Genomic DNA, 22,130 nt, shown 5'->3' with positions numbered 1-22,130 from the left:
TCCACCCCGATCATCATCAACCCTAATTGGTCCGAATCTTTTGAGTTAATGCGTGATGCCAGCAGTATGGCAGTAGGAGTTGTGTTGGGGCAGATGCGCAACAAACTGTTTCATCCAATATACTATGCAAGAAAGACTCTAAATAGTGCCTAGCAAAATTATACGGTCATCGAACAAGAGTTGCTTGCAGTAGTCTATGTATTTAAAAAATTTAGGGCGTACTTGCTAAGTACCAAAGTAATCGTACGCACTGATCATGCTGCACTCAGTTATTTGATGGCAAAAATAGATGCAAAACCACGATGGATTAGTTGGGTACTGCTATTATAAGAATTTGATTTCGAGGTGAAAGATCGAAAAAAGTGTGAAAATCAAGTGGCTGACCATTTAGCTGGAAGCAAGGGAGAATGTCAAGCACAAAGTTGACATAGATGACTCTTTCCCAGATTAACGGGTGTTTGCAATATCCCTCAAACATATGCCATGGTAGTCAGATTTTGCAAATTACATTGTGTGTGGGCCACTGCCGGATGAGTTGACCTTTTACCAACATAAAAGATTCCTGTTCGATGTTAAAAAGTATTTTTGGGACGAGCCATACTTGTTCCGAGAGTGTGTTGACCATGTTATCAAAAGGTGTGTTCTTGAACAACAAGTGGTAGAAATTCTCCATGCTTTCCATACCTCACCAGTGGGAGGTCACCATAGTGGTGTTCGCACTGCTGCTAAAGTTCTCCAGAGTAGATATTACTGGCCATCATTCTACAAGGATTCACATGAGTTTGTAAAGAAATGCTCTAAATATCAGCAGCAAGGCGCAGTGTCTAGAAGACACAAATTACCTTTCACTCCTATTTTAGAGATTCAACTATTGGATGTATGTGGTATAGATTTCATGGGACCATTTGTGTGCTCGTTTGGAAATAAATATATATTGGTGGCTGTGGATTATGTTTCCAAATGAGTGGAAGCCATCACATTTCTAAACAACGAAGGAAAAAGCGTTGTCCAATTCTTGAAACGCTACATCTTCGCCAGATTTGGCACCTGAGAGCAATCATAAGCGATGGGGGATCCCACTTTTGTAATAAGTGGTTCTCAATGGCACTGAGTAAATATGGGGTGAAACACAAAGTGGCAACCCCATATTAGCCCTAAACAAGTGGCCAAGTCGAAGTATCAAATAGGGAAATCAAAAGCATCTTGGCCAAGACAGTAAATGTCAATAGAACTGATTGGTCTAGGAAACTTGATGATGCACTATGGGTATATCAGACTGTTTACAAAACACCTACCGGGATGTCTCCATATCAGTTGGTTTATGGTAAGGCTTGTCATCTACCCGTTGAGTTAGAAAATAAAGCATTATATGCATTGAAAGATTTAAATTTGGACTGGTCAAAATATTCAAGAGAGAGAACAGAACAGCTGAACAAACTGGATGAATTTAGACTCGGATCGTATGAAAGTTCAACCATCTATAAAAAGAAGATGAAGAAATGGCATGATGCTCGGATACTCAAGCGAGATTTCATGGTAGGAGATTGGGTTCTGCTAAACAACTCGCGACTTAGACTCTTCCTTGGAAAGCTCAAATCCAAATGGTCTGGACCATTTCGAGTAACGCGAGTGTTCATCAATGGTGCCATAGAAGTTAAAGATCGGGAAGGACCTCCATTTACAGTGAACGGTCAACGTCTGTAATTGAATCTCGAAGATTACCAAAAGATTTCATTGGTTGAAGTGGTAAATTTGGAAAACGCCTGAAGGCGCTATTGCATTGTGCCACGACGTTAACTAAGGCGTTGTTTGGGAGGCAACCTAAAATCCATTTAATTGCTTTACTTTTATTATTGTCAGTACTTATTTCCTGGTAATAAAATGGTATTTTGTTTGTGCAAGTAAAAGTACTAAAATGAATTAAGGATAGCAAACAATAAATCTTGTCGGCGAGTCGCCGAAGGGGTCGGCAAATTCGACCTTACCCGTCCTTTGACTCAGAACATCATAAACACTGAAGTCTGTTAAACTAGATGATTTTTGGAGATTATGTGTGATTCACCGACAATTTCGGCAATCTCGATGAAAATCTCCGTTTGGATCTTCACAATGACTGCAGATTCTGTAAAACTCAGTGATTCGAGTGCTCACTCAGTGAATAACCAAGATATTCGGTAATTAGACCTAATACCGCCAAACGAAAAAAAAACTGAACTAATGCCATGACAGATGGAGCAAACTGCATAATCAGGATCACTTCTTCACCTCTATGTCTTATCTTTCATTATCATGCCTCTTGATTCTGTATTACCTGCATTTGAGGACAGATTTCTTTTTATTTTTGGTGGGGTGAGACCCATTCGTGTTTTGTATATATTTGGGTTGTTCTGTTTATAATAGTGTTAATAACTACTTTTCTGTGGATGTTTGAGCTCGTGGCTTCGTTTACTTTTAATTGCAAAATGATTTTGACCCTTCCGATTTTTTTTGATTTTTTCGCACATTTTTTCCACCTCTCATGAGTTGAATATGGCTGTTCTTATGCAAGAATTTATGTCTCGGTTTCGATCAATATCGATGACTTGAATAGTGCTCTCAATTGAACGAATATGAATGTATGGCTACGATGAGGCCAAATGAAGTTGCATAGATAATATGTGAACTCTTTGCATCTCGTTGTGATTAGGCATTGATCGAATTGATTCTCTTGTTATGACCGTTGCACACTAGCGAAAATGTGTAGTCTTGCTTTGAACCATGCATGAATAAACCTAGAAATTTCCCTGTTAGTCTGATTGATTTATAAAGGTGTCCTCTTGAAATGATCTTAGGCAACTTTAAAGAGTGTAAGCCAAATTTGACACATACCTCTTTTGTGGCCTACTCGTGAGTGTGTGAAACTCTTTTGAACACCATTTGAGTCTTACCTTTCTTTGGAAGAACCTTGATAAACCCTAAACCTTACTTGACCCACTACCTAAATCCTCTTAAATTGTGATTTAGTAAATAGCCAACTTAGTCCAAAAGCCTAAGTTGGGGGTGTGGTCAAAAGGAAAAGGATAAGTCAAGAAGTGAAAGAAAAAGTGCCCCCTAACCCATGGGATTGCATAAGTGGAAACACCTTCAATTAAAAAAAATGTGGAATAAGGTACGAAGGAAATCGGGTTGCCAAGCAATCCATAAAGGTGAATAAACATGTGACTTAGAAGCATTAGAAAAATAATTGATAAAGGAGAAGGAGGGAATGCCTTTAGAATACCACATCCCACGAGGAAGGAGCCACTGAGCCTAAATGACCATACCTTTGCACTCATCCCCATTATAAGCCTTAGAAATACCTTTTTGATATTGAGTAAGCCGAATCAAAAGTCGATTGGAAAATAAGGGCAAACCTATGGGTAAAAGCATGCATTGTGTTCCTCTTTTTGAGTGTGAGCAGTGCATCTGATTCCTGATCTTGAATTGATTAACCTCTGTGTGTGAATAAGGAATCATTCTTCATGTGAGGGCATTCAGATACTTTTTGTCGATCTTAAACCCGCACAAGAAGTTAGTATTGCGAGCATGAGAATCTCAGGTAATGGTGTGTCACAACTTGAATATTTGAGTACACAGTTGATCTTTGCATAAGTAATTTGAATCTAGTTGTGTTTGTTCATGATTGAGTCTTGTGTAGCACTGTTTGAGACACCCTTTTTAAACGGCTGAACTAGAGTTTGCTTGAGGACAAACAAAAGTTTAAGTTGGGGGTGTTGATGAGTCCACAAATTGGACTCATTTAGGGCTATATTTTGATAAGAATAGTGTCCTCGAATGCTTATTTTGTCTAAATATCTGATGAAAATGTTAAGTTTCAGGTGAAGTTTTAGTGAAAGCATGGACACTTAGGCACAATAAGGAACAAAAAGGCTAAAAATAACGAAGAAGCTGAATCCCGAGCATTGCCAAGCACACTTGGCGATTCACCAAAGGGATTTACTCTGCCCTTTGTTCCAGTACACAAAGCGCTGAAGGAGAAGGATAAAAAAGGCGATGAAAGGAGCAGTCGGCACTTCGCCAAATAGTTCTGTGAAGTAGTAGTATACCGCCCAATGGTCCAAAACATGAAGATGTTGAAGGCAAGCACGAAACGGCGAAGAGACAGACGAAGGGCAAGTTGCCGAAGTCATTCGGCGATATCGACTAACATCGCCGAAAGATCCACCAGCGCTATTTTTTTAAGTCTATAAATACTAAAATTTTTATTAATTTGAAGGGAGTCGAACATTTATTTTAATTTCCAGAATAGAATAGTACTTTTTGGTTATTTTTCCCTCAAGTTTGGAGAGGGTTTTTGGGAGACTTGAAGAAAGAAGGATTTCTTCTTCCCTAAGTTGGAAGTGGGTCTTCTCCATTCTTCTTCCTTTGCTTAAATCAAGGTTTAATTTCTTAAACCCATTTGATTTTACTATCATTTTAGGTGTATTTTGTTATTTCTTGATGTGTGGCTAAACCCCCCCTCCCCCCATTATTGGGGTGTGATTTAATAAATATGTATTGATATTATTGTTGGGTCTTGCTTGCTGATAGGATATATCTATTTTAACGGTGCTTTCACCTAGTGGTTGTGGTTTAATCTAAAGGTTTTGTGGTTGCAAATACAAATCCACCCATGTGTTTTTGGCTTGCCTGAGAGGGAGGTCGCGAAACCAAGACCACTAGACTGATGGCCTAAAGAGTGGGTCGACATGAGGTTCTGCCAGAGAGGGTGAGCCCTAGCCCCATATCCTAACATTCAACTCGAGAGAGTGAGTGAGGTAAGGCATAAGCTGGTCTTCATGCGGTAAATGGGTGCCCGAGAGAAACACATTTGAAACGGGGTAAGTTGCTCGAGAGGGAACTTATTTCCATTTAAAGCTTAGCCTAGTCACCATTATCTTACAAATTTCCTTTCAAAAGCATATACCCAACTTCTTATCTCAACTTGTATTGCGGTCACACCCCAAGAACATTTCCCCATACTTTATTTTCTTGTTAAGCTTTGCTTTTTTTACAACTTGTGAGAAAACCAACAAATCTTTATTTGACATTTTTGTGTCACCCCCTTTAATTTACTATGTTTTTAATCGTTAATGTCTGTAGCTACGACTCATTAGAGCTTAATTTTATTTTTCTATCAATTCTCAAAACCACTCCCTTGGGAAACGACCCCAACCTTTAGTTGGGTTACTATACAATCAACGATCGTAGACACTCATACCATAGGTTAGTGTCGTTGGTCACGATAAGAATCAGGGAGCTACTAAAAACATATAATAAAGCCACAAGAGCAAAATGTGGAGTCTGATGTATACGCCCTATCGATAGGACCCAAAACACCCGGCCAAAGGTGTAGAGGCATCCTGGCGTGATCACTAAAATGATGCCCACAGAGGGGACTTACAACCACTGTGGCTCGTAGTTCTGGGACTATATGGGTGACTGACCCTACTCCAACTTGGTATTATGCTACTCCCAATAGATTAAATGATTAACACATTATGATTGAATTTATTTAAAATACTGGATAGGTCAAAACTGACATGCAAACTGAGAATGCACATTAATATACTGAAAGTAATGCATTATAAAATTGAGGCATGTATATCTAAAATATTGAAATATCTCAGCCAACATGTGTAATTGAAGAACTAAAGAACTACCAAGCTAGGGTTCTGAAATTCATGAAAGAAACAAAGTAATAACATGATAATATGATTTGGAACATATAAATAACTAATTCATGATAATCTGTTGATGTTGTAGAAACCCTATGTCTAGTTAATAATAGGGAATCAAGAATCTAACTGAAATCTAGGGACCTAATGGGCGAAATGAACCCACTAGTGAAATCCCACATACTTGTTAACAAATTCCACGAAGAAATCTTTTGATGTTGGGGCTCGAACTGATGGAATATTTTTGCGTTCTTGAACTAGGGTTGCTCGTCGCTTTCTCCTCTTTCTCTTCTAATTTTCTAAGTGTTTATTAAAGATCTTACTTAGGTAAGTTCTAGTTATGTTTCTAGGCTAAAACTAATCAAAACCACGAAGCTTAGGGTTCAAACAACATAGTTTAGGGGTCCAACAAAAAGGAAAAGACCAAAAGACCCCTTACTTAAACTGCTGATGGGGCTGATAACTGCCACTTTCACGGACTGTGAAAGGGACCACAGACCGTGAAGTGAGTCGTGGTCTTCACTTGGTGACTACTGAGCTGAGGGTCTATCTCACGAGCCTTACCACGGACCGTGTGAGGGACCACAGACCTTAAAGGTCCTTGTGGTCCTCACTTTGACAGAGGTCTATGGCTCAGGATTTAGGGGCTACTTGTTAGGTTTCACGGGTGCCCCCATGACCCGTCTTCAGGACCACGGACAGTGAAGGTCCCGTGGTCCTTACTTGGGCGAGGGGTGTCTGAGGGCTAGTATAGAGAGGCTACTGCCTAGACGTCACGGATACTACAATGGCCCAACGTCAAGGCCACAAACCGTGACGGTGCCCGTGGTCTGACGTCTGGGCCTAGTGACTTCCAAGTCATGACCACGGGCAGGTCAACAGACCGTGGACCCTATCATGGTCCGTGGACCCACCCTATCTTGGTTCACTGCTTTAGGTAGTCTTCTACAAAAAAAATTATGCGTCTGATTTTTGAGGTGTTACAATATCTCCCCCTTGGGATTATTCGTGCTCGAATGAAGACTAAACTAATTTAAATGGAGGGGATGAGCTGCAACCCTACCACTAAACACTGAAGACTGATTTATGACTGAACTGAGTTCTAAAAACGTGTAGGTACATACTGAAGGAACATAATACTAAGAGTACGAGGTAAGCCTATGATGAAATCCATGCTGATCACTTTCTACTTCCAAGTAGGAATGTCGATCTCTTGAGTCATACCCCCTGGTTTATGATGTTCTACCTTCACTTACTGACAATTGGGGCACTTAGCAACAAAATTTGCTATACCCCTCTTCATGCCATTCCACTAAAAGACTTCCCGTAGATCACAGTACATCTTAGTGGCGCTTGGATGAATAGAATACCTGGAGTTATGGGCTTCTCCAAGAATCTTTTGTCTCGCCTACGTTAAGAACACATAATCGACCGTGGTAGCGAAGCACACCATATCCCCCTTGGGAGAATATCTCAACTCTTTGTTGATGGACTGCACCCTTCAATTCGAGCAATATCGGATCACTGTCTTGCTTTTCCTTAACCTCCACTACCAATGAAGATTCCGATCCATTTTGAACTGTCACACCACCATATGATATGCTTATAAGACAAACTTCTAAATGAGCAAGCCTGTGAACAACCTTTGCAAGCTATTTTCCTTCTTCCTCAACATGCGCTACGCTACCCATAAATAGTCTTCTAAGAGCATCTGCTACTATATTTGCCTTACCAGGATGGTAATGCACACTCATGTCATAATCCTTGAGGAACTCAAGCCATCATCTCTAGCGAAGATACAAATCTTTCTAGGTGAACACATATTGAAGGCTCTTATGGTGTGTTAAGACATCTACGTGAAAACCGTACAAGTAGTGTCTTCAAATCTTGAGTGCAAACACCACCACTACAAGCTTGAGGTCATGAGTCAGATAATTCTTCTCATGCACCTTAAGCTGTCTAGAAGCACAGGCTATAACCTACCTCGCTGCATTAACACACAGCCTAGGCATACTCTGGATGCATCACAATAAATCACATATCCTTCTGAACCCTCTGGTAGAGTCAAAATAGGAGTTGTAGTCAACCTAGTTTTCAATTCTGCGAAGCTTTTCTACCACTGAAACTTGACCATCTTCTGAGTCAACCAAGTCAATGGTGAGTTATGGATGAAAATCCTTCCACGAACCTTCTGTAATAACCTGCTAAATCCATGAAACTTCAAATATCTACAAGAGAGGTACATCTGGGCCATTGTTTCACTGCCTCTATTTTCTGGGAATCCACACAAATCCCTTCACTAGCTACTATATACCCAAGGAAAGCAACTGATTATAACCAAAACTTGCACTTGTTAAATTTTGTGAATAAATGGTGATCTTTGAGAGTTTGCAGAATAACTCTCAATTGACTCGCATGTTCTTCCCCATTCCTAGAGTAAATGACGATGTCATCAATAAAGACGATAACGAACAAGTCCAAATACTTCTTGAACACTCTGTTCATCAAATCTATAAAAGCTGCATGAACATTGGTTAGTCTGAATGACATAACTACAAATTCATAATGACCATACCAAGTTCTGATGGTTGTCTTCGGAATTTCACTATCTCTGACTTTGAGTTAATGATAACCTAATCTAAGGTCTATCTTTAAGAAATGACTAGCACCCTAAAGTTGGTCAAACAATTCATCAATCATGGGGATATGATACTTATTCTTGATTGTGACCTTGTCCAACTGCCTATAGTCAATCCACATTCTGAGTGAACCATGTTTCTTTTTCACAAACAACACTGGTGCACACTATGGCGAAACACTAGGTCTGATGTAGCCCTTATCTAGAAGGTCTTTCAACTGCTCTTTCAATTCCTTAAGCTCAACTGGAGCCATTCTATAAGGATGAATAGAGATAGGCTAGGTATCTAGAAGGAGATTAATTCCAAAGTGGATTTCCCTATCGGGAGAAACTCTAGGAAGATCTTCTGGAAACACTTCTAGAAACTCATTAAACACTGGAACTTACTCAATAGTTGGGGTTTCAGAGTTTGAATCCTTGACCCAAATCAGATGATACAGATAACCCTTAGAAATCATCTTTCTGGCCTTATGGTAAGAAATGAATCGACCCATAGGCGCTAAGCTACTACCCTTCCATTCTAAGATTGGTTCTTCTGGAAACTGAAAATGAACAATTCTAGTTCTACGATCGACTGAGGCATAACAGGAATGTAACCAATCCATGCCTAGAATGACATCGAAGTCTACCATTTCTAACTCTACAAGATCTGCTAAGGTGACTTTTTGGGAGACTGTGACAGGACAATTTCTATATACCCGTCTAGCTATAACTGGGTCACCAACTGGAGTAGAGACTGAGAAAGATTTTGAGAGAGTTTCTGGACTAACATCAAACTTAACTGCTATATAAGGAGTTACAAATGAAAGAGTAGGCACTGCATCTAACAAAGTATAAACATTGAGATCAAAGACTTGTACCGTACCAGTGACTACATCAAGAGAATCTTCCTAATCCTAGCAAGCCTGTTTTGGCGTTGTCCACCGCCTGTACCAGATGAGTTACCCTGCTGAGTCGAGCGACTTGCTAGTGCCGCTGAAGTTTTGCACTAAGCTCTACCATTGCCTCTTTGACCCTGTTTAGAAGGACAATCCCTCAACTTGTGACCAGACTGGCCATATCCAAATCACCATTCCTTTGTTGCAAGGAACTCACCCGAATGGTTCTTACCATACTTAGGGAAAATTGGGTAGGTTTTGGTTCTTGAAAAACTTCCCTGAGACTTAGAGCCTGATACCCTACCTTTCTGATCTTGTCTGAACTTGGAGGATGGAATATTATTGGATGAAGGTGCTAGAGCTAAAAATTTCTACTCACCCTACGAGCGATTTCCACCACCCGATTTCTGCTGAGAATAGTCATAGTTTCCAGTCCTAGCCTTCTTGTTCTCATTAGCCTATTCCCTAAGCTTTTCACCCTCAACATGTTAAGCATGATTCATGAGCCTAGAGATGCTCGTACTTTCAAGCAACATAGCATTTCTACATTCTTTCTTCTCCAAGTTTGACACTCCATATAGAAACTTATTCATCTGAGCCCTGAAATAAGCAACCATGTAAGGAGCATACCTGGAGAGTTGGGTGAACTTGAGCCCATACTCTTGGACTGTCATGCTACCTTGCCTTAGGTTCATAAATTCCTGAGCTTTCGCCTCCCTTAGTTCTCTTGAGAAAAACCTGTCCAGGAAGATCTCACTAAAGCAATCCCAAGTGATAGGAGTTGCATTTGTACCCCTGTTCTCTTTCCACTGAGTAGACCATATATAAGACACATCCTAAGTTGGTAAGATGTTAACTCAACCCGATCATTCCCAGTTACCTGCATCACTTCAAAGATCTTCTTGACCTCATCAATGAAGTTTTGTGGATCCTCACCAATTTGTGATCGTAAGAATTCTGGCGGATTCATCCTAATAAAATCTCGCACTCTAGTTGCAGTTGACCCAACATTAGCATTTTCCTAAACTGGAGCCCACTGATTGTTCTTTTTGGCCACACTCTAAGCCAACATCTGAATGGCATTTCATAACTTTGCATTCGAAACTTGTTGATTTAGGTCTGGAGGAGCTGTGTTTGCATTCCTGGCATTCACATTCATGGCGTTAGCTCTACAAGGAGGCATGATCAGTGATACGTAGAATCTCGAGTTAGAATGGAATTAGATCATACCTTACGCACAATAAGAGTAGCAAGAAAATGAAGATTTTTTCTAAAACACTTTATAGCCTTCCTCTCATTGGATGTGGTGCACTTTACACCCATGAAAAGGACTCTACTTAGTGCGTCTTTTCAGACATCCTAGGACTCTTAAACGTAATGCTTTGATACCAAGTTTGCCACGCCCCGAACTACCCCAAGACACGAACACGGGACCTAGGATCACAAGTGACCCCAAGCTAACCCTGCTGGCATAATCTTGACCATACTAAAGATAATACTGAGAAATAAAACTGGTGCAGAAGGTAATCATAAATAAATCTGAAATGATCGGGAATACCCATATACTAAATCTGAATATCAAATCTTAGAGTTTAATACAAAAGAAATATCAAACTGAAAGTACTAAAAATAGCCTCTAACAGACTAGAAGTCCTAGGACATGCCCCAGCTAAGTCTAGTGAAACTGAAACTAAAGGATTGAGATAATGAAAAGATAACATGACTATTGTCTTCAAAGAATGAGGACTCACCACTTATGCTGTTGAACGGGAGATCGGGAACCGATCTAAGCGTGATGTAGATGCTGAGATCTGAGCCTATATCACAAGAAGATGTAGCGCAGAGTATGCGTTAGTACTTGAAAGGTACTAAGCATGCAGGATAGAATAAAGCTGAAATAAACATATATCTGAACAAGCAATAAAGCAAGAGTATAATCTGAACATGACATAGATACTGAATATTGAGCTAATTGGATGCAATGACCAAATTTAGACATGTTGATGGTGCATGCTGATTATACTGAAATGTGGTCAATGCAATGGAGTCTGACTGAACCGTGGGAGCTACTAATAATAGATAATAAAACCACATGAGCTAAATGTAGAGTCCGATGTATATGCCCTATCGAGAGGACCAAATACACCCAGCCAAAGGTGTAGAGGCATGCTGGCGTGATCTCTAAAATTATGCCCACAGAGGGGACTTACAACCTACATGGCTTATAGTTCTGGAACTATATGGGTGACTGGCCCTATTCCAACTCGGTATTATGCTACTCCCAATAGATTAAATGATAAACACATTATGACTGAATTTCTGTAATATATTGAATAGCTCAAAACTGACAGGCAAATTGCGAATGCACATTAATATACTGAAAGTAATGCATTCGAAAACTGAGGCATTTATATATTAAATATTGAAATATCTGAGCTAGCAAGTGTAATTCAAGAACTAAAGAACTACCAAGTTAGGGTTCTGAAATTCATGCAAGAAACAAAGTAATAACATGATAATCTGATTTGCAACATATAAATAACTAATTCATGAGACTCTGCTGAAATTCTAAAAACCCTAGTTCTAGTTAATAATAGGGAATCAAGCATTTGACTGAATTCTAGGGATCTAATGGGCGAAAGGAACCTACTAGTGAAATCCCACATACCTGGTGACGAATTTCACGAAGAAATCTTTCGATTTTAGGGATGGAATTGATGGAATCTTGTTGTGTTCTTGAACTAGGGTTGCTCGCCTCTTTCTCCCCTTTCTCTTCCAACTTTCTAAGTTTTGATTAAAGATCTGACTTAGTTAAGTTCTACTTATGATTCTACGCCAAAACTAATCAAAACCACGTAGTTTAGGGTAAAAACAACGTAGTTTAGGGGTCCAACAAAAAAGGAGAAACCCAAGAGACCCCTGACTTAAACTGCTGACCGGGCTGACCACGGCCGCCTTTACGGACCGTAAAAGGGACCACGGACCGTGAAGTGGGGCGTGGTCTTCACTTGGTGACTACTGAGCTGAGGGTTTATCTCACAACCCTTACCATCGCCCGTGTGAGGGACCACGGACCGTGAAGGTCCTCGTGGTCCTCACTTGAGCTGAGGTCTGGTGGCTCAAGATTTAGGGGTTACTGGTTAGGTTTCACGGACGCCCCCAAGACTCGTCTTCAAGACCGCAGACCGTGAAGGTCCCCGTGGTCCTTACTCCGGTGAGGGGTGTCTGAGGGCTAGGCTAAGGAGGCTACTACCTCGACGTCACGGGCGCCACCACGGCCCGTTGTCAAGGCCACGGACCATGAAGGTGCCCGTGGTCTGACGTCTTAGCCAGGTGACTTCCAAGTCATGACCACGGGAAGGTCAATGGACCGTGAACCCTATCACGGTTCATGACCCTGCCATTATTCACTGCTTCCGGTGGTTTTGGATAAAAAAAATTATGGGTTTGGTTTTCGAGGTGTTCCAAGTAGCTCCCTTACAGTTCAGTCAGATTCTATTGTGTTGACCATATTATCAGTATAGTTAAATATTCAGTCTCAGTATGTTATAAACTTGGTTATTGCATTCAGTTTAGCCATGTTCAGTATTTCCAGTATCCCTATCATGTTCAGATTATATCATTGCTTTATTGCTTGTTCAATTATGTTATTATTCAGCTTTACTCTATCTTACATGCTCAGTACAATTCAAGTACTAACGTAAAATTTGCTCTACATCTTTTCATGATGTAGGTTCAGGTCATCAGCAGTCAGATCACACATAGATCGGTTTCCGATCTTCAGTTCAGGAGCATCAGTGGTTAGTCCACATTCTTCGAGGAAAGTTGACATGTTATCTTGCCAATTTAGTCTTTAGTTTTTTCAGTTTTGCTAGATTTAACTGGGGCATGTCCCAGTACTTCTACTCAGTTTAGAGGCTTATTTCAAACATAGTTAGATTCACCTTTAATATTTGAGTTTGACTTTTCAGTTGTATTTAAACTCTAAGTTTTCATATATTCAGATTTAGTGTATGGGTATTCCCCATCATTTCATATTATCTCATGCTTATCTTCCGCATAATATTTATTGATTTTGTTTATCTTAGTATTCTTATGATATGCCAGCAAGGTTAGCTTGGGATCACTCGTGATCCTAGGTCCCATGTCCGCGTCTTGGGGATAGCCTCGGGGTGTGACAATAACAAAAAATATTATAATGGATATTCTTTTATGTGTAAAAATAAAACTTATATATTATGTCAGTTTGTTTTGTATTAATTTAACTTCTTCTTTTTTTGTCAATACCAAATCAAATTAAGAGTGGTAAGTTTTTTGCTCAATGCCAAATCAAACTACAACTCCATTTTTTCTTCAGTTTGACTTAGTTCTTGGTTCAATTGATTGATTTGATGGTTTGACTCCTACACCGCTAGTCAACATATTGCAATTAATTAGTTGCCTTTTATAATCGACTTATACATTCTGGATTATAGTTTGTGGATCTACATTTAGTATTTTTCCTTCTTATCCTTTTGTGTATATACACAATATGCGTTCTTTCACCTATATATATAGGTATACCTTGAGAGTTGAGAGAAACTAATCAAATATTATACACTTTAATTTGAGTGTTTTGAGATTAGAGTTTCAACTTTTAAGGTACAATGTCTATATTTTCGTTGTTCTATTTGTATATGCTTTTTAACTTTATTTTTATTGAAATTCTATCAAAAAAACTTTGTTAATTCACATGTACGCTCTCATCGACTTTTTTTTCCAAAAAAAAATTATAGTTACGATTGATTTATTTTGATTTATTAAATTTGTTTCTTTGGCTATTGTGACAACTCTAATCACATACAAGATTATCAAGCATGAATCATTTGTAATTATGTAGGCGTTTGATCATGAAAATATATTTTTATTTGAATATTTCAAAGTTGAAGTTGAAATTAGAGTTCTGTTTTGGCCAAAAATTATTTGATGTGTAGGACTTGTTCGTATTTCTTTCTTTGTTGGAGTGCCACTGTGTAGCACAAATCGCCACTCACTCTCTGAGGCAAAAGGGACGACAGCACACCAGGTAAAACCTAGCCTTTTTAGTCAGTACCTACGAATCTATGGCATGGTTAGAATTTCAAGAGTTTATATTTTTTTTTACTTTTGATTGAATATCGACATGAAAATTTTGTGCTATTAAAATAAATTTACAAATTTGAATTATATAAAAAGTATTATAAGTTATAATAAATAACAATTCAAAATATTTAAAATATAGAGAAAAAAAGGTTTGTCTAAAGAAACACTTGAATCTCAAAATTTAAAGTTTCTATATAAATTGAGATAGAAGAGTATATTATTCTTTTTCTTAGTATTTCCACCTTCAATTTTCATTTGTTGTTTGTCTGATTTTGACTTGTGACAGAGAATCTAAGAAAGTACAAAAACACAATAATATTGTAATTATAAAAAAAATCATTAAATTAAAGTGTTGTCAAAATAAATATTTATTTTCTAAAAATATATAAAAATAAAAATAAATCAAATAAATTGAAATGGAGGAAGTGTTGGTTTTATCCATACCTATTGTTTATGCGATCAATGTGTCTGCATTTGTCTTTTTTTCTCCATGGCAAAAGGCCGACATTCTTTTTGGGATGATTAGAGTGGGTTAAGTGTTTGCCTTTTTAAATTTGAATTTATATTCTTATTGAATTTACTTCCCCCTCTTATATGCAAACAATAAAAGTCAATGTTGTTAATATGCTATTTAGCACATGAAGAGTGACTGGGTTGGTGGTAATATCCCATTAGAAATGTCAGGGAGGGTAGCTGAACTTGTCTAGCGTAGTTTACCCAAAAGATCTGTCTCATTTTACTTAAAAAGATATATAAAATAATTTGCTTAAAGTTGAATATCATTCCTAAGGATGGACAAAGTTGCTCAAGCTCATTCAGACATCATGATTATAAAATAAATAAAGGAGTGTTCAACACCTTAAAGTACATAAAGGAGTGTTCAAAATTAGATTCTTTGAATAGGTTTCAATTTTCTAACAAGAAGAGTAATAACTTGTTCTATATCATTAAGTTACTAGATTAAGAGAAAATCTTGACATTTAATCAAAATGTTGTCTTTCCCCTTCATTAACAATGTAGAACTAAAGTTCTAGATTTGATCCTCAAACAATGTATCAACTATATATATCACACAACTATTACCAACTTTGATTTTTTTTTGTCCACACTAGGCAATAGTAATCAATATGTTGTTGTTTGTTTGAGTGCGTTTTTACTAATTACTTTCGGTGCAGTTTAATTGTTCACGTCCTAATTTGTTTTTTACTCTATGCCTCCTCCATGATTTGGATATTGTGATGTTGTTTCGCTACTTAGGATGTTTGCTTATACCTTGTGCTACTAGTAATTAACATACAGGGATTCAACTTTAGTTAGTTTTTAGAATATTTTACTCCAAAATCAATTCACTGAGTTGTTAAAATTTTAGGTTGAAAATAGTTTAACATTAATGCATACTGCACTATGGTTGGTTTTGTTTTTCTGTTTCTTGCAAAGATAATGATTTTAATAGATAGTGAATTTTTAGCTGGACAAATAGACTGGAGAGATTTATTGTGCATCAAGATTTTTACTCTATAATAGATTGTCTTTGTTGTGTTGAGAAATCTCCTTTCCTTTCCAAAATATGATGTTAACATCAACTAGAGTATGTCTAATGGTATAACAATTAAGTAAAAAACAACAAACTTAAGTAAAATACTTGGAATGCACTGGTGGATATGCTTCTACTATATAATGGGGATTTATTATGAAAGATAATCATGTTAACTTAAAGAAGACGAGAACTTAATTTTGTTGATTATAATTTAGCTTTCTATATCTGATGACATTTTGTCTCCACGTATTTCATTCTCTTCATATGGTAATCTTAATTCCAATCAAGATTTTGTCTATTTCTAAATTTCTTGTGTTTTCTATGTGAACTTGTGGAAAAAGATTTGTGAAATTTGCGGTGATACCGGTTTTGGAATAGCAATTATTATATGTTATCAGTGTACCAATATTGACATGCATCGGTAAGTTCTCTCTCTCTCTAGCATGAAAAGATGGACAATCAGTTACAAAAGTTGAAAGCCATGACTCTCTATCAAGCTTCATCACCTTGTGTGATATCTATATGTTCTTTGTAAACCTCAAACATTGTCCCAATCCCTAGCCCCTTCTTTTTTTAGTCTACTTGACATTTCTAAGAGAGAAGTTCATCTTTTTACACAAGGGGTTGTTCCTCTTCAATGGAACTGCTAGTTAGATTATCAGCTTTGATTTACTTTTTTGGAATCTTTTTAGCACGTTGTGGCATTTAGTTCTCATAAATATTGTTTGTAACTTTTATGCATGCATTGTCCTGATCCTCCTTTAAAAAAAATTCTGCTTTTTCTTTTCCTTTTAGATATTGCATGCTACTCTATTATGTTGATGCACCAGTTTATTGGTGTTGTGAAGAATGTGATATTATCAAAGGGATAATGTCTTCATCAAGTGGAATAGAAAATCTATGTTCTGAGGGATCCAAGTTGCATGCCTTAGTCAAGAGTTGTCAGAGTATTGTGCAACCAAAGAAACGTTGTCACTTTCCTAGTGGACATCGTATTAACTAGGAAAAGGAGGTACAAACCGGAGAAAGGTCATAAGTACCTATTGAAGAAGTACTTGGTCTGTTATCAAGCATCAAGAAATATGGATCTCTGCTGATAAATATTGTCTCCTTAAGAGTTGTGTCAACTAAATCCACGGCAACCATGACTCGAGGGATTTTTAGCAAGCCTAGAGCTCAAATTTGAAACTTTTTTCGTGAGGAAAGAAAAGTGCAGCAGCCTTTAGGATCAACAGGATATACGAAAACTCAGAATCTTCAAATTGTAAAAAACACTGAAAAGAGAAAAAAAACACTACAATTATCTAAAGGTTAAGTGTTCACCACCATATTTTGTATTCATTACTTGATTTGATTTGTCCTCTTCTTATACCTTTATTCTTCTGAAATTTCATCTTCTAGCATAAATTCTGTATAGTTTTTTTTAAATGATGTTCATATATCTAGAGTTGATAGTATCTTTCAAAATTATTTCTGTTACACCATCATTATTTGTAAAGCTTTCAAAACAAATTATTTACTTATGTACTTCCATCCAATTGATGTACCCTTTTTTTAGGTCCGGGTGGTTCTACCAGTCTTGAGCATAGGAGTCCCGATACTGTTAATCAGACTCAAATGATGAATTCATCTACAACACACACTTGTTATCCTGCTTAGTTCCTTCCTGGAGGAAAGTATTCTTCATCGTGTACAATTATTACTAATTCAAATTCACCTCATGTCTGTTTTTTGGATGGCCCATCTTTGCTAGTAGTCAACTAAATGATTAACCTATTCTATGTAATTTCTCTATTGACATGTAAGGAAACATGTATAATACATTTTATCAACAACATAATGTTTGTCCTTGAGAAGATGCCCTAGTGGTTAAGGAATATGAATAACAACTTTGACATTCTAGGTTTGAATACAAGCTACAACACCTAGTGTGCCTATCTGTGCATGTGGGGTAGACAAGTTGCCTAGTGAATTAGTTAGGGTACATACAAGCTGGTAGGGATGCCATTAGTATCTCTAAATAATGAGTAAGGCACTGAATAATATATGACATGATGATAATCTAAATGTGTACTACTTTGTCAGATGATAATTGATCTAATCTCTCTTCCTTTTTGCATTTCAAGGGAAGTTTTAGCATTTGAGGTGCTTTGGAATTTGTACCTGCGATGCTCAATACTTATATCCAGGTTCATCCTCCGTCCAAAGTTATACGTAAGGTGTATGAGTTCTCAGGTCTTTTGCCTGATACTCTTAATTTTGAACTTGTTCCTAGTGTAGATATCTGGGAATGTCTATTCAACAATCATATTCGGAATAAAGAAGATATATAACTGTATTTTTTTGCAAACGAGAAAGAAAGGTGAGCTTTTGCGTTATATATATATCTGTAAAGGAGTAAGGGTTGCAAAGTAGAAGTGTCCTCCTTCCCCAGGAATGTTTTTACTATAAATTGATTTTTATTTCAAATATATGTAGGTGTGAGAGATATATTTCTCTGGTGGAGTTTATGCGTATCAAAGATTTCGCGATAAGAATTCTTATAAATGATGTTGAGTTTCTTATACTTGCATCTGCAACCCTGTGCAGTGATTCTTAAAGTACGTTGATAATTTCTATATTCTTTTGTCATTTTCAATGAATTTTGAGGTAATACATTTACTTGTGTATCAAGAAGATTATGCCTTTTGAAATTGGGGATACCTGTTTGGCTTTATTTGAGTATAAATGTGTTGTGTCATCAGGCTACACTGGAGAATTATAATAGTACATTCTCTGGTTCTCATGAGAGACTAGATCAATTATCTAATTATTTGAGTATAAATGTGTTTTGGATGTTCTTGCAGGATGGAACAATGAGCACCTCCTTTGGGGATTATTTTACTGGTGAAGGGGGCAGCATTAAAGTGACTGATATGAAGTAGGCATGATAGCTGGAGAAAATATAGGAATGCTTGATATTGTTGTCTCGACAACTACTTTTAGAAATGACTTTGATTTAGCTCTTTAACAAAAACTGTTACATGCAGTCTAGCTTATGACTTTTTGTGTTTTTTATAGTTTTTCTCAGGACAATGTAATATTACTTCTTGGGAGATTGTTTTTCTTTTCACATTATTATTTGGATTTATCTTTACTCATAATTCAACTGTTGGATTTGTATGTTTTAGCTCCTCTGATACTATAAAATTAGTTTGATATACGTCTTGACTCAACTGAGTCGGGATAGGCAAGTGTCATCACAGTTGAAAATTTGAGTCATGACACTCATATACATTAATTTCCATTTTCACTATAAATGTTAGGTACTTCTTATTTTAGTAATATGCCGTTTACTTTTGCTTTTTGTTCATTGATCATCTTTATAACTCAAAATGGTCATTATAAATTCTTTCTACTTAGTTTGGTTTTCTTGATTTAATTAGGCACTTATATGCACAAGAAGAAGTGAATTGCCTCATTAAAAGTTTTTTGTTTCTTCAAATTTTAATTATTTTGGTATTGCTGGGTAGTATAATATACATCGTGCATAGAAAAGATATCATGATACATCATGTATGGAAAGGTATCATGATACATCATGTATTGGAAAAATATCATTATCCTTGTGGGCACCTACAAAACTGCCAAGATTGTTGATTTCAGGCTCTCCATGATTTTGTGGGTCTGAAAGAAAAACAAGGACTGATGATTAGGGGAACAAAAAGGTATATGACACTTGAGTTGATTCTCTACCACGGAGGAAGCCTTTCTAATTGTCTTTGGAATTTCAATTCACTGCCAGAGGTTCAAGTTAATGTTGTTCATCATATATCCCTAAGATACTTAGAAAAATTTTTTGTTAATGCACAGTGTTCCCTTAAGGAAATTATTCTCCTCAAGTACCCAATGTTAATGGAATATATCCTCCCAAGATAGAACAATCTTACTCGTCTGTTTATCAATACCTATACCCACAATGTCAGCGAACCACTCAACAAAAGTAAAGTACACTTAGAATACTAAATTCAGTAGTAGTAGATGAAGTCCTGAAATTTGGTCCTTCAAAATGTGAAGAAATTCCTCTATATATAGACAACACGGTTGTGTGAACATGTGATTATTATGCCTCATCAAAAAGGTCACAACCCTTTGAAAAGTTACAACCCTTCGGAAAGGTCACAACCTTTCATAGAAGTATCAACTTTTCATAAAAGTCACAACACTTCATAAAATTCTTATCTTTTCATTAAAGTCGCAACATTTCATGTAAGTCACAACCCTTCATAAATGTCGGAACTCTTCATTTTCCATTAGCACCTTTTAAAACCCAATAATCTCCCACATGAATGGGGAATGAATCGAATTAGACAAAGAAACAGATACGTGTGTATATTTTTCAAGTAAGAATTAACTGCATCTGGATAAGTAGGTTTTCCTTTGAACTTTCCGTAGTGAACATATGTAAGATATATTAGGTCAATCGGTAGATTTGATATATTTGAACTGCCAAGCTTTGGTGTACACCTAGGCAACTATATATCACACAATCAATCATTTCCCGCCTATGGCTCTCACGGTTGTGTTCCTTTCAGCCCTGAACACCTCCTAGTTTCATGAGTGTATAGAGAGATGGGTTATTTTATAATCATCCTATTTGAAGTTGTAACATCCCTAAATTTTTTAAGTTAAGACTTGAGTCATTCTTTATGGTGAATAATATTTGTACCAAGTAATTCTAAATTTTCTTAGATTTTAAGGCCTCTTAAATTCCCTATCATAAAGTTGAGTTGAAAACATTCTTTTCGATTGAGTTTGACTAAGAGATTTTAATTGGGTCAACTTCAATCGATCATATATTTTAGAAGATCAAGATTAGGTGGCCCACGGCTAATCAAATCTTAGGTCTCTGAGTCCTCTCTCCAATGCCGCCAAGTTTGCTAAATTCTGAAGTCCGAGTAAAAAGTTATGCTCGTTTGAGTGAAGCCTCTCCATTTAAGGCTTTGCATTCGTTTCAGAAAAGGGTATTTTGATCTTTTCCTTTTACCCACTTGTCTTAATGCATTTTTACTGACCCAATAAAGGATTTAATCAGATTCTAAAATACTTATTGACGTTTAAAACATTTAGGATTTTTTAGAGAGAGGTTTCAAGAGGAGAAAGGCTGGGTTTCCAAGCATTCTTCAATATTCGTTGATTTTCGCCAAGAACATGGTTCTTTCCAGTTATGTGAGGTTTCCCATAGTGATGGAATTTTTCATCCTCATGCCAATAATGTAGTTCTTCCATTAATTCATTCATGAAATAGTTTAAGTGGAGATTCTTGAGTACTTCTAGAGTTTTAGCCTTATTCCTTATCAATGTAGGTTTTGAGTTCTTGAGGTGAGGGTCTTGCGAATGAGTAGTGTTTCTTGATAGAATTTGAATGAGATTTCAGTGAATTTGTGTTGGGTTTTGGAATCAAAGAGAGTTTAGATGAAACCAATCGGTTCTAGATGAGTTAAGATCCACAATTTAACAAGAAAATTCATCAAATTTCTAGGTCTGGGCTGGGGCAATGCGCCCCCATAGTGCCAGGAGAGCTGGGGCAACGGCCAGCATTGCACCCCATATCACTCCCAGTACTTTGGGGGCTGGCGTGACGCACCACTGATACGCCAAGGTCGTCCAACCTCTTTTTTTTCCTTTCTTCGTTCCATATGTGTTCCTTTGAATCGTGTATTCGTTCTTTCCTTGATATTAACCATTTAAGTTAATCATTGAAATATCCTACATATCCTAATCGTAACTCTTAAAATTACATTTCAAATTAAAGAGAGATTAAGAGGAAAGTTCAAGAGGATGAATTCTTTTGAAATCAACCATAGACTTAAACTAAGTCTTCAATAAAAGAGTATGAGAATGAGAGGATCTTTATTCATAAGTCTACATTGCTATTGAGATCCTTGAGTTGACTCGTTTAGGCCCATAATTCCACATGAACTCTATGAATCGAGTTTTGTTGAGAGGAGTAGTATTCTTAAGTTCTGAGTTCCGAGTTCTTGAGTCCTAGAGTTCTTGAGTTCTGAGTACTGAATTTCCATATTGTTATTAAGACCCCTAAGTTCATTCATTCATGTACATACTTCCGATGAACCCTATGAATTGAGTTATAAATCTTGAGAAGCTTTTTAAGGCCATTACTTAAGTTTTAAACTGAGTTTTGAGGCAGTAAAGATAAGTTTTGAGAAAGAGTTTCTAAAGCATGATAAGTATGACAAGCCAGTATGCCATCAATGTTT

General features: G+C 37.1%; 1 protein-coding gene and 1 pseudogene across 1 annotated transcript in view; both read left to right on the top strand.

The window, feature by feature from the left end:
* Positions 1-22,130, top strand: part of LOC125876682 (WD-40 repeat-containing protein MSI4-like) — a 1,104,907-nt gene that overhangs the window by 609,406 nt on the left and 473,371 nt on the right. The window lies entirely within an intron of this gene.
* On the top strand, positions 1,300-18,880 carry LOC125877358 (uncharacterized; annotated as a pseudogene).

Source organism: Solanum stenotomum, chromosome 9, assembly GCF_019186545.1.
Source record: "Solanum stenotomum isolate F172 chromosome 9, ASM1918654v1, whole genome shotgun sequence".
Classification (NCBI taxonomy): domain Eukaryota; kingdom Viridiplantae; phylum Streptophyta; class Magnoliopsida; order Solanales; family Solanaceae; genus Solanum; species Solanum stenotomum.
The sequence above is the reverse complement of the archived record's forward strand: the minus strand, read 5'-3'. Positions and strand labels throughout refer to the sequence as shown.